We start from the raw sequence: 13,623 nt of genomic DNA on the forward strand, positions 1-13,623 counted from the left end.
TCTCAATGGTAGGGTAGGGAATGGATCCCAGTGCCTCCTCTATGGGCCTTCTTAGATCCATCCCAAGGAGAGGGGGTGGGGCATGCTGCCACAACCTAGAATTTAGCAGCTAGCCAGATGTAAGGTCACCAGGAAGGAGGTGAGGTGGGTAAGGATGAGGGCCAGATCTAGTTTGGGGACCTGAATTTCTGTATCTCAAGCAAAAGAGACTCTCAACTCTTGCTCATAAGCCACAATGCCCAACTCCTTCCTGGGCTACCCCATGCCAGGCCAGGTCATCTAGCTAGACCTGGGAACTTTAGAGAAAACAGTAGACGGTGCATTGTGGGAAAGGAGGAAGGGGAGACAGTTGCATATCTAAGAGCTGTCTTTAGGGCCACATCCACATGGCATCAAGACCTCAGCCTTTAGGTCTATCAGAAAGGGCAATGGGACCTAGCTTCTCCAATCATGATTCACTAGCCTTGCATCTTACAGCATTTTTACAAAACTTTGCTTTCCTGGATTTTTGTTACGGATGTTAAAATGAAAACCTAGGGACATTGAACAGTTTACCTAAGGTTGAACAGCAGCAGCCAAGGGCAGAAGTAGGCCTGTAGGCAACAGAAGTGGCTCTGAGGGGCCAAGGAAAGGGCAGGCAGGCAGGTAGAGCAACAGCCTGCTTGTTGAGCTGCACGCATCGACTCTTGGCCAGGCCTCATACCCGCTCCTCCAAGGCCAGCTCTGCTGCCAGGCCCCAGGCTGCCAGCCCCACCTCCACACTCCCACCCCAGTCCCCTGAGAGCCCATCACCTTGGCAACAGCCAGAGAAAGGCCCAACTAAAATATTTATGGCTCAAAACAGCCTAGAGGCTTGGGAGGGGGAAGAGGGAAAGGCTGATGTCATCCCTTCTCAGCTTGCAGGGGAAGTGACTGACATACAGGGCAGCTGGGTGGGTGGGCCAAGCCCAACAAGTCAGGGCTCTCAAAGGAAGATCCTAAGGGCCATTAAGTGGTAACAGGAGGATGAAGGCTGTGACAGGTGACAGGACTGCATAAGACCCACAAGCCTGGGAAAAAAGGAGGAGGGAAACTTAAGGATTGAGCAGTATTGTGTCCAGAGCCCGTGCCAGGCATTTCAAACACATCATTTGCTTCTCAGATCCCATTCAGTAGGTAGCAATTCTTATCCTACTTTGATGGAGTAAACAGGCCCTACAGCTCTTCTTAAAGCAAAAAGAAAAAAAAAAAAAATTTAAACAGGCTCTGGAAATATACAAATGATGAGCTGGGATTTGAATTCAGATCTGTTTGGCTTCAGCCCTGTAAGCTTTCCTATAAAATTCTGTGGCTCCCGAGTAGAAATCCTAGCAGACTAAGGGTATACCTGTCTAGGAATCTAACACTGGCTCCTCAGCCAGTGACTCAGGTTCTGTGCCTCCATTTATATGATGAGGATGCCATCTGATTCCCTAATTCCCCACCCCAAACTCCTCCCTTGTCAGCCCTGGACTCAGAGCATCCAATGTAAACACAGGGTAACAAACTCATGGAGGCTGGCCTGTGACTTTTCCAGTTTTAGCACTTAAAGTCCCATATCCCAGAAACTCTTGTCTTGGGTAAACCTAGATGATCTGTCATCCTAGACGAACCCCTTATGCAAACAAAATGCTTTACTATTTCAAAGCACTTGTGGCTGTGAGAGGTACAAATAGGTCAAAAGAATAGGCCATGAAGTCTGATAGTATAGATCATGAAGTCTTTTTCTAACCATAGGCAAGTTTTTTTATTCTCCTTGAGTCTGTTTTTCTCATTTTCCTGGTACATACTAAGAAATAAGTAAATTATTAGCTGTTATTTATAGTAATCAACAATGAAGACAGAAACAGGCTCAGAGGTTAAATAGCTTGCCCAGTGTAAATCAATTGACTTTAAGGAATCCCTTTCCATTATACTTCTGTTCCTGCTAAGGACCAATCCAAGCTCACTAGAATGCCCCAGGCACAGCTAAATGCAGATAAGCTCTATTCTCTCCCTAAACTCAGTTCTTCCCCTTGTTCCTTTGTTAGGGTAAATAACTAGAAGGCATTAGGGAAGAGTGCAGTATCAGAGGTCCCTAGCCTCTCAGGAAGCTGAGTATAAATCAACCTAGAAATAGGCCAGAGGAAACCAGAAGCCTATCAAAGGCTGACTTTCCAATCCTTCAAGAGAAAATGTCAGAATAAATAGCTGGCCTAGTATAGCTGGAAGGAAAGTGAGAGCTAGACGGGGGCTTTGGCTCTCTCCCAGAGTTGATAGAAGCTACCAGAGTGGGGCCATTCATCACTTGACCAAACCTTTATTGAGCTCCTCAGGGGCAGATACTTGCTGGGGAGAAATATAGTACAGAGGTGGAACAGAAAAAGCCCTACTACCCTTTATGACCTTTTTGGACAAGGTAAGTAATAAACAATGAAGAGAAAAACAGGTTCAGATGTTAAATAACTTGCCCAAATAAACTGAATCTTCTCACTTGGCTTTCCTCAGTCTTCAATGGAGGGGCAGTGATCACCCTCCTTTGGGAGCCCTCTGGAAGGGTTCAAGGACTCACAGGCTGATACCCGTAACGCAGGTGTGGTAGTGGGGAAACAAAACGGTCGTAGGGTGTTTCAGCCAATTCTCTGGGAGGCTAAAGGGAACCACATAGACTGGGAATGGCACAGTCGGAGTTGCCAGTTCATTCCCATCTAGGAGGCCATGCTAGGGATACCCATTAGTCCCCTTCAACTCTTTAAAGTCTTGAACAGTTTAATTGTTAGCACCACAGTCCCCTGCAGCCCTGAGGACTCCATTCTGGGCCTAAAGACTCTTAAGGGATCCTGACTGGCTTTCTCTGGGTAAATCTGACAGATCAAGTAGAGTGAAAGAAAACTGCTGATCTCCTCTCCTGGGTTTCTCTGTGTTCAGCAAATGCCCTCAGGCCAGCCTTTATACAGCAGGTAGCTCTCCAGGTTTCCGAGTCCTCTGATAGCTGCAAAGACACAAGGCAGAAAATTAAGAAAGCTCCCCTATTAGGGGGCTTCCCAGCCTCCCACCTGACCAGGCTGCTTCCCTTACAATTGCCCCATCCCACAGCACAACTCTAGTTGTTTCATTCAGTACACAGGTTTCTTGGGTACACAGATGGGTAGAAAACAGAAGTCCACAGCCTATGAATTCTCTTTTTGCTGTCAGGTAATGAAAATGCAGTCTCACACTCAGTATCTCCTGTCCTTGGTCATATATCAGCTGAGTGACCCAGGGAAGAATCAACAAAACCTTTGGGGGGCCTATCCAAGCTTTGAAGCCTCTATAAACAAAGGGAAAAATGCTTTCTGCTGTCCTAGAGATGTGAAAAAGATGAACAAAAATCTTTAAAGTCTGTTGAAGAATGGAAATCAGAAAATAGGCATCTTCTTATCACTATTATTGGTAACTCAATGTTAGGCTCAAGGAGCCATGGATGTTATGAAGGATTCATCCCAGCACCAAATAGGGTGGACTAGAGGAGACACATCTTAAATCTGGGGCACAGGGAAGGGGCTTGATCTCATGCTAAAACCTGTAGCAATGCTCCTTCTTCTTCTTTTTTTTTTTAAAGACAGTCTTGCTTTGGCCGGGCGCGGTGGCTCAAGCCTGTAATCCCAGCACTTTGGGAGGCCGAGACGGGCGGATCACAAGGTCAGGAGATCGAGACCATCCTGGCTAACACAGTGAAACCCCGTCTCTACTAAAAAAATACAAAAAACTAGCTGGGCGAGGTGGCGGGCGCCTGTAGTCCCAGCTACTCGGGAGGCTGAGGCAGGAGAATGGCGTAGACCCGGGAGGCGGAGCTTGCAGTGAGCTGAGATCCGGCCACTGCACTCCAGCCTGGGCGACAGAGCGAGACTCCGTCTCCAAAAAAAAAAAATAAATAAATAAATAAAATAAAATAAAATAAAGACAGTCTTGCTTTGTCACTCAGGCTGGAGTACAGCGGCAACATCATGGCTCACTTCAGCCTTAGTCTCCTGGGCTGAACTGATCCTCCAACCTCAGCCTCCAAATACGATCACACACACACACCCCAACATCCTCGGCTAACTTTTAAATTTTTGTCTCCGTATGTTGCTAAGACTGTTCTCAAACTCCTGGGATCCTCCTAATGGCCTCCCAAAGTGCTGGGATTACAGGTGTGAGCCACCATGCCTGGCCAGTGCTTCCTGTCTTTTAAATGGCGCTACCATCTCCCTAGCTGTTCCAGTCAGTAACCCGGAACCTCACTATGTTCATTCTATCTCCTAAAAGATATATATATATGTATTTTTTTTTTTTTTTTGGAGACAGTCTTGCTCTTTTGCTCAGGCTGGAGTGTAGTGGCACAATCTCAGCTCCAGTACTGCAGCCTCTGCCTTCTGGGTTCCAGTGATTCTCCTCGCTCAGGCTTCCAAGTAGCTGGGATCATAGGCATGCGTCACCACGCTCAGCTAATTTCTGTATTTTTAGTAGAGATGGGGTTTCACCATGTTGGCCAGGTTGGTCTCAAAACTCCTTACCTCAGGTGATCCACCCGCCTTGCCTCCCATAGTGCTAGGATTACAGGCATGAGCCACTGTGCCTGGCAAAAGTTCTTGAATTCATTTACCTTCTCTACATTTGCAATATTACTCTACTATAGCCCTTTTTTGTTATTGGTAAGACAGTCTCACTCTGTCACTCAGGCTGCAGTGCAGTGGCATGATCTCAATTCACTGCAACCTCTACTTCCTGGGTTCAAGAGATCCTCCTGCCTCCACCTCCTGAGTAGCTGGGATTACAGCCACATACTACCATGCCCGGCTAGACCTTTCTTATTTCTTGCCTAGACTAGCAAGTTTCTTAATAGGTCCCCATAACCATTCTCCACTCATCAGCACATTGAATAATTTCATTTTCCACACCCCCCTCCTCCCATTTAGTTGTCTTCAGTGGGATGTTAGGACTGCCATGTGTTAAGGGACTCTCCTCATATCCTATTCCTTTCACCCACCCTGTGAATTGGAAACCAAAACTCTATGAAACTTTGCTTTTTTAAAGTCAGCCAAGTGCAGTGGCTCACACCTGTAATCCTAGCACTTTGGGATGCTGAGGTGGGAGATCGCTTGAGGCCAGAAGTTCAAGACAAGCCTGGGCAACATAGTGATACTTTATCTCTACAAAAAATTAAAAAATAAGCTGGGCCCATGCCTACAGTCCCAGCTACTCTGGAGGCTGAGGTGAGAGGATGGCTTGAGCCCAGGAGGTAGAAGCTGCAGTGAGCTATGATCGCTGCAGTGAGCTATGTTCACTGCAGTGAGACCCCATCTGTTTTTTTTTTCTTTTGAGACGGAGTTTTGCTCTTATTGCCCAGGCTGGAGTACAGTGGTACAATCTTGGCTCACTGCTACCTCCACCTCCCGGGTTCAAGCAATTCTCCTGCCTCAGACTCCTGAGGAGCTGGGATTACAGGCACCCGCCACCATGCCCAGCTAATTTTTTGAATTTTTAGTTGAGACAGGGTTTCACCATGTTGGCCAGGCTGGTCTTGAACTCCTGACCTCAGGTGAGCCGCTCGCCTCAGCCTCCCAAAGTGCTGGAATTACAGGTGTGAGCCATTGCACCTGGCCCCTGAGACCCCATCTCTTAAAAAAAAAAAAAAAAAAAAAAAAAAAAGAATAAGGTCCAGCTAGGTGGACTTTACACCTATAATCGCAACACTTTGGGAGGTTAACATAGGAGGATCAATTTTGCCTAGGAGTTCGAAACCAGCCTGGGCAACATATTGAGATCTTGCCTCTACAATAAATAGAAAAAATCAGCCACCTGCCTATAGTCCCAGTTACTTGGGAGGCTGAGGTGGAGGATCACTTGAGCCTGGGAAGTCGAGGGTGTAATGAGCCATCATCTTGATACTGTGCTCCAGCCTGGATGACAGAACAAGACCTGTCTCAAAAATAAAAATAAAAAAGGTCCAGATTCTTACCTTGGCTTCAACTTGCTTCAGTCCTATCCTCTGCCTATAAAGTGCTGCTCTATGTCCTTTCCCCAAGCCCTCTGCCTAGCTAAGTCTTCCTTCAGATGTTGGCTTAAACATCATTTCCTCAAGGAAAACCACAGTACCCTCATCGCACCGTTCTTTTCTTTGTAGAACTTTACACAATTGAAATTATTTGTTATTTATGAGATTATTTGTTTAATGTCTATTTCCACAAATAGACTATAAACTCCACGAAGCCAGGGACCATTTTATATTGTTCACCAGCCACTGGATCCCCAGTGTCTAGCACATAGTAGGTGTTTAATGTATAATAGTGAATGTATTTTTAAAAAGAATGAAAGGAGACATTTGTACTGATTTCTGGAGAGAAGCTTAAAAATAATCACATCAGAGAATAAGATATTTCTCTTTCTCAAAGGCAGATGCAGAATGTGTTTGCTACATTCCAACCCCAGAGCCTGAGACCTGAGGAACAACCATCTTATACCTAAAGCTAGGCCATGAATAGGAACCATGAAGGCTGCTGGAGTTAGAAGACCCCTGGGAATAATTAGCCCTGTATCTGAACCCAAACTCTTCTATCTCAAGTTTTCACACACATCACGGTGCCTAGAAGAAAGAGACTGGCTACCCTGAGTTTGACAAGGGAACAGTCAATTCAGGCATCTTAATGCAATATTAAGATCAGAAATAGTACCCAAATTTCTGGCAAGGTGCCCTTTTTAGCTGATTAATCTGGGCTGATAGACTGGCTGTGCCTCACACTCTATCTAGAAACATCTCAACTAAGCTGTCTTTTTTAATGAGTCCCTGGACGACCCCCCCCCACCCCCAATTTGCCCTGAAAGTGACAAGGCCTCCTTGAAGCAAGAAGCTCCCCAAGGTCTAAGGATGGGGTTAGCTTGTGTACATGAGAACTCCTATCAGCCCATTCCCTGCCTGAGATGCAAATACAATCACCACAGTACCGGCTAGGAATGAGAAGTATGGTCACTGGTGAGAGGCTAGGGAATCTGTGATCACGGTATACCAAGAAGCTAAACCTCAGCAGCACAGCTATGAAATTCACATCCCTTTCAGATGCACGTCTCTCTCCTTTTAGGAGAGAGCTGTACACGAAAGCAGAAATTACATTCAAAACAAACAAACAAACAAACAAAAAAACCCCAGAGAGTGTGAGCTGCAGTTTGTAGAACACTAGATGAGACTGCATCCTCAGCTTCAGAGCCAGAATAGACAATAGAGTAGAAGACCTCCAGCCCTGGGACTGGAAAATGGATTCTAGAGGTCAGTGAACATTCTTCCCCATTACCTCCCAAAAAGGGTTGAGTCTCCTGCTTGAAGGCAGCCTCCTTAGGAGCCGAGGGCAGCAATCAGGCTACAATAGGACTAGGGCGCAGTGCCCCCATAGGCTTATGCTCCTAAGGGGCCTTGAAAAGCCAGGTCTATTTTCTAGGCCAGGGAACAAAAGAACGGGTAGTTAAGGCAGTGCTGTGCACTTCCTCCCCTCCCCCTAAGCAGCTGCTGTCTCAGACAGCTGTTTGCAGCCTGTCTGCTTGATGCTATTAAATATTCATCAGATGCTTGCTAGCTTTAAACATGCAACGACTATTAATCCAGGGAGCAGGAGGTACATGTGGGTCTGAAGAGAAGAGGGGAGGGCTCATAAGGATCCAAGTCTTTTTTTTTTTTTTTTTTGAGATGGAGTCTTGTTCTTGTCGCCTAGGCTGGAGTGCAATGGTGCGACTGCGGCTCACCATAACCTCCGCCTCCCAGGTTCAAGCAATTCCCCTGCCTCTGCCTCCCAAGTAGCTGGGATTACAGATGTGCAACACCACGTCCAACTAATTTTTGTATTTTTAGTAGAGGTGGGGTTTCACCATGTTGGCCAGGGTGGTCTCAAACTCCTGACCTCATGATCTGCCCACCTTGACCTCCCAAAGTGCTGGGATTACAGGCGTGGGCCCCCGCACCCGGCCCAGAATCCAAGTTTTTTAACTTCAGGAATCTGGAAACCAAGCCAGGGGTACCAGTCCTATACACCAAAGCCAGGAACTAGTTCGGTGTAAGCTGATCATGTGGCCACCCTAGGTACAGAGAAGACCAGCAGCTGAGGAGGAGCATAAAGACTTCAGTCTAATCTCCATCTCTTGGACTCTGGTTATCTCAACTTCTAGACATACATTTCTCACTCTGTATGCCACGGATAATCATTGCTTCACAGGGTTGTTTGTGAGAGTTAAATGAGATACTGTATAATTCAGAGGTGTCCAATCTTTTGGCTTCCCTGGGCCACATTGGAGTAACTGTCTTGGGGCACACATAAAATACACTAACGACAGCCGATGAGCTTAAGAAAAAAATTGCAGACAAATCTAATCATGTTTCAAGAAAGTTTATGAATGTGTGTTAGGCTGCATTCAAAGCTGTCCTGGGCCACAGGTTGGACAAGCTTGCTGTATATGAGACTCCCAGCACAGAATTAGCACATAATTAAGAGCTTAAAATGGAGGCAGGGACCTTATCCATTTAGGACTTTTAACAATCTGTTAAGAGCAAAGTTTCTATTAGTAGACACTCAGGAGTTTTGGTTTCCATTTCACAGGGTGGGTGAAAGGAATACGACATGAAGAGATTCCCGTAACATCGGGCAGTCCAGACATCTCATCCTCAAACAACCCAAGTACCAGACAGGAGAGATGAGTCTCCTTTCTGAAAAAGGCAGGAATTAAAAGGCCTTCAGGCAGAAGGGAAGGCGGGAGGACAACAAGGGGAGAATATCTCCTTCACTCTCCCACAAAGAAGTAGCGCCACTTTACAGAAAGTTTCCTTCCCTTATTTTCCCTACCTTGCCGGCACACTGGTAAACAGATGTGATGTAAGTCACTCTCATGCTTAAGGCATTAAATAGCTCAAACTTTAGAATAAAGTTCAAACTCTTTGACTAATATGTAGCTTCCAAAATCAGCACCAACTTATTCTTCCAATCTCTATTTATAGCTAATATTTGAGTGCTTACTACATGTCATGTTGAATGCATTTTTTTTTTTGAGATGGAGTTTCGCTTTTGTTATGTGCAATGGTGCAATCTTGGCTCACTGCAACCTCTGCCTCCCAGGTTCAAGCGATTCTCCTGCCTCAGCCTCCAGAGTAGCTGGGATTACAGGCATGCGCCACCATGCCTGTCTAATTTTTTGTGTTTTTAGTAGAGACGGGGTTTCTCCACGTTGGTCAGGCTGGTCTCGAACTCCTGATCTCAGGTGATCCACCCACCTCAGCCTCCCAAAGTGCTGGGATTACACACGTGAGCCACTGTGCCTGGCCTGTTGAATATTTTATATGCATTAGCTCACTCGATCTTCCCAACGATGTTGTGAAGTATGTATTATCCCCATTTTACAAATGATGAAATTGAGACTTGAAACTGAGGCAGAATTTGAAAGTAGTCTGCTTAGGCAGGGTATAATGGCTCATACCTGTAATCCTTACCACTCTGGGAAGGTGCTTGAGGCCAGGAGTTTGAGTCCAGCTTGGGCAACATAGAGACCTGTTTCTATAAAAAAAAAAGAAAGTCAAGTGGGCATGGTGGCCCATGCCTGTAGTCCCAACTACTTGGGAGGCTGAGGCAGGAGGACAGCTTGAGCCCAGGAGTTCAAGGCTGCAGTGGGCTATGATCACACCACTGCACTCCAGCCTGGGTGGCAAAGCAAGACCCCACCTCTAATTAATTCATTAAATTAGTCAGCTTAAAGCTATAATAAAGTGTTATTATGCTAAACTATCCATTTGTCTGCCTGGCAAATTTTGGTTATCCTTTAAGATGCAACTTAAATGCGATCCCCTTTCTCTGGCCCTCCCTAAGCCTTTCTCAGGCAGCTCCTCCAGGCTCCCTGGTATTCAGTTCTGCAAGAGAACATGAGGATACACTACTATTATATATATATATATTTTTTTTTTTTTGAGACGGAGTCTCACGCTGTTGCCCAGGCTGGAGTGCAGTGGCGCGATCTCGGCTCACTGCAAGCTCCGCCTCCCGGGTTCCCGCCATTCTCCTGCCTCAGCCTCCTGAGTAGCTGGGACTACAGGCGCCCGCCACCACGCCTGGCTAATTTTTTTGTATTTTTAGTAGAGACGGGGTTTCACTGTGGTCTCGATCTCCTGACCTTGTGATCCGCCCGCCTCGGCCTCCCAAAGTGCTGGGATTACAGGCTTGAGCCACCGCGCCCGGCCTACTATTATATTTTTTAATTTATTATTTTATAGATATATTAGTATTTTTTGAGACAGAGTCTCACTGTCACCCAGGCTGGAGTATAGTGTCATGATCATGACTCTCTGCAGCCTTGACCTCCTCCTGGGCTCAAGCAATCTTCCTGACTCAGCCTTTCAAGTAGCTGGGACTACAGGCGTGCACCACCACATCTACCTTTTTTTTTTTTTTTGGTAGAGATGGGAGTCTCACTATGTTGCCCAGGCTAGTGCCGAACTCCTGGACTCAAGTGATACTCCTGCCTTGGGGTTACAGGGTGAGCCACCAGGCCTGGCCTATTTAAAATTTTCTGGTCTCAGTTTCATCATGTGTAAAAATGGGATAATAACATTTACCTCACCAGTAGAGAAAACTACATGGCACAGAGTAAACAGTCAATACATGTCTGAATTCACAAAATACGATAATAATACAATTTTTTTTTTTCAGGATGCATCTTGTATTTGATGTGAAAAGAAACCACTATGTCAGCTTAATTGGCAGTCTTTTTCCTTCCCTCCCTCCCTCCCCCTCCTCCCCTCTCCCCTCTCTCCTCTCTCCTCTGTCTGTCTCTCTGTCTCTCTTTTTCTTTCCAGCACTTAAAGACACAACTTACAATAAGCAGTCTCTTGGGGTCAATGAAATTTGGAATTACAGAAGCAGCAAGCTTTCAGCACAGAGAATGGACTTTGCTGTACAAAAATGTTGATATGCACCCTGTCCTAATGTGCTATGCAACCATGGGGTAAATTACCTCACCTCTTCCAGTATCAGTTGCCTAATCTATAAAAATAGGGACACACAGTAGGCATTCAAATTGGGCTCTTCTCCCTTAGCCAAGCAAAGCTGCCTATTTTCCCTATCTCACTTTCCTCTTCTTTTAAATGTGGTCAAGATCAGTGATGGCATAAACTGAGAACAAAATGAGGGAAAAAAATGAAAATGACTACTTACTAGTAGTACCGCCAGCAAACAGCAGCCTCTGTAGGGTCATACAAAGTACAGAAACATATCAAGAAGACAGTGAGCCCATGTGTTGCCTAACACACCCTTATCTTTGGTGGCCACAAAGTCCTATCAGGTGTTAATGCATCTCTAACTTCATTCTTAGCCTGGGACAGGAGATGAGATTTGGTGGAAGACAGTATAAAGGCGGGACAAACCCTAAGCCTGTATCTATACTGTAGGTAAAGAAGGGTCAGAGTATTCCCTCAGTAGTAACTGTCATTGCCAAGTGTCCACCCTGGAGACTATAGACAGTGGTGGGGGAAGAGAGGGCTAGGAAGGGAGGAAGTTGATGGAGGGAGATGGGCATGCTGGAGCACAGCCTCTGAGCCTCTGGAAAACCACCTATGACAGGCATGGCAGCTAGAACAGCCTCATTCCCATTTTAGCAGCCTGCAGTATAATACAGAAAATAAAGGCATGCTTTGTAGTCACCCATACTTGGGATCAAATCCTAGCTCTATCACTTACAAACTCTCAGTGATGTAAAAATAATCTGATCGGCTATTATTTATTATTGAACAGCAACTGCCAGAAATTGTATTACCACTTTAGGTAATAACTACTTCAAAAGGCAGTAGACCTACATACATCTGTGGTTAACTGATTTTTGATAAGGGCGACAAGACCATTCAATGAAGAAAGAATAGTCTTTTCAACAAATGGTACAATGGGATATCCATATGTAAAAGAATGAATTTGGGCCAAGCACGGTGGCTCACGCCTGTAATCCCAGCACTTTGGGAGGCTGAGGCAGGCAGATCACCTGAGGTTAGGAGTTCCAGACCAGCCTGGCCAACATGGCAAAACCCTGTCTCTACTAAAAATACAAAAATTAGCTGGGCGTGATGGCGGGCGCCTGTAATCCCAGCTACTCGGGAGGCTGAGGCAGGGAGAATTGCTTGAACCTGGGAGGGAGAGGTTGCAATGAGCTGAGATTGAGCCACTGTACTTCAGCCTGGGTGACACAGCGAGACTCTGTCTCCAAAAAAAAAAAAAAAAAAAAAAAAAGAATGAATTTGAACCCCCACCCCAGACCATGCACAAAAGTTAACATAAAATGAATCATAGACCTAAACGCAAGAATTAAAGCTCAGCATGGTGGCTCACACCTGTAATCTTAGCACTTTGGGAGGCCAAGGTGGGTGGATGGCCTGAGCTCGGGTTCAAGACCAGCCTGGCCTGGCCAACATGGTGAAACTCCACCTCTACTAAAAAATACAGAAAATTCGCCAGGCATGGTGGCATGCACCTGTAGTAGCAGATACTTGGGAGGGTGAAGCATGAGAACTGCTTGAACCTGGGAGTTTGAGGTTGCAGTGAACTGAGATCATACCACCGCACTCCAGCCTGAGGGACAGAGTGAGACTCTGTCTCCAAAAAACAAACAAATAAAAATAACCAAAACTAAAAAATGGAGAAAAACACAAACAGGTACAATCCTGACCTTGAATGAGACAATAGTTTCTTATTATTTATGACAAAAAAGAAAAACATAAACTGGACTTCATCAAAATGGAACATTTTGGTAATTTAAAGAAAGTAAAAAGACCACTGAATGGGAAAAATATTTGCAAATCATATATCTGGCAAGGGTTTAGCGTCCAGAATATATAAAGAACTTGGCCGGGTGCGGTGGCTCAAGCCTGTAATCCCAGCACTTTGGGAGGCTGACACGGGCAGATCACGAGGTCATGAGATCGAGACCATCCTGGCTAACATGGTGAAACCCCGTCTTTACTAAAAAATACAAAAAACTAGCTAGGTGTGGTGGCGGGCGCCTGTAGTCCCAGCTACTCGGGAGGGTGAGGCAGGAGAACGGCGTGAACCTGGGAGGCGGAGCTTGCAGTGAGCTGAGATCCAGCCACTGTACTACAGCCTGGGCGACACAGCGAGACTCCATCTCAAAAAAATAAAGAAAGAACGAACTTACAACTCACTAATAAAAAGACAAATTATCCCATTTAAAGGTGGGCAAAGTATTTAGATAGACATTTTTCCACAGAAGATATATAATTGGCTAACAAGCACATGAAAATATGCTCAATGACATTAGTCATTAGGGAAATGCAAATCAAAACCACAGTGAGGTACCACTTCACACCCACTAAAGATAGCTCTAATAAAGTAAATGCTGGTGAGGCTATGCAGCATTTGGAACCCTCATACATTGCTGGTAGGAATGGTACAGGCTCTGCAGAAAACAATTTGACAGTTCCTAAAAAAATTAAACAGGCCGGGCATGGTGGCTCACACCTGTAATCCCAGCACTTTGGGAGGCTGAGGCAGGTGGATCATGAGGTCAGGAGATTGAGACCATCCTGGCTAACACGGTGAAACCCCGTCTCTACTAAAAATACAAAAAATTAGCCAGGTG

General features: G+C 45.6%; 1 protein-coding gene across 3 annotated transcripts in view; it reads right to left on the bottom strand.

The window, feature by feature from the left end:
* Positions 1-2,301: 2,301 nt before the first annotated feature.
* Positions 2,302-13,623, bottom strand: part of KHDRBS1 (KH RNA binding domain containing, signal transduction associated 1) — a 46,530-nt gene continuing 35,208 nt past the window's right edge. Inside the window, exons 11-13 of one of the 3 annotated variants that reach the window (XR_006693218.3) lie at positions 11,196-11,223; positions 9,469-9,545; positions 2,302-2,989 (exon numbers count right to left, since the gene is read on the bottom strand). The gene's annotated coding sequence lies outside the window, so the exon portion shown is untranslated. The remainder of the gene's footprint in view (positions 2,990-9,468; positions 9,546-11,195; positions 11,224-13,623) is intronic. The other 2 variants (XR_006693217.3, XR_006693216.3) reach the window with 2 other exon arrangements.

The sequence above is a fragment of the Macaca fascicularis genome, chromosome 1, assembly GCF_037993035.2.
Source record: "Macaca fascicularis isolate 582-1 chromosome 1, T2T-MFA8v1.1".
In the NCBI taxonomy this organism is placed as follows: domain Eukaryota; kingdom Metazoa; phylum Chordata; class Mammalia; order Primates; family Cercopithecidae; genus Macaca; species Macaca fascicularis.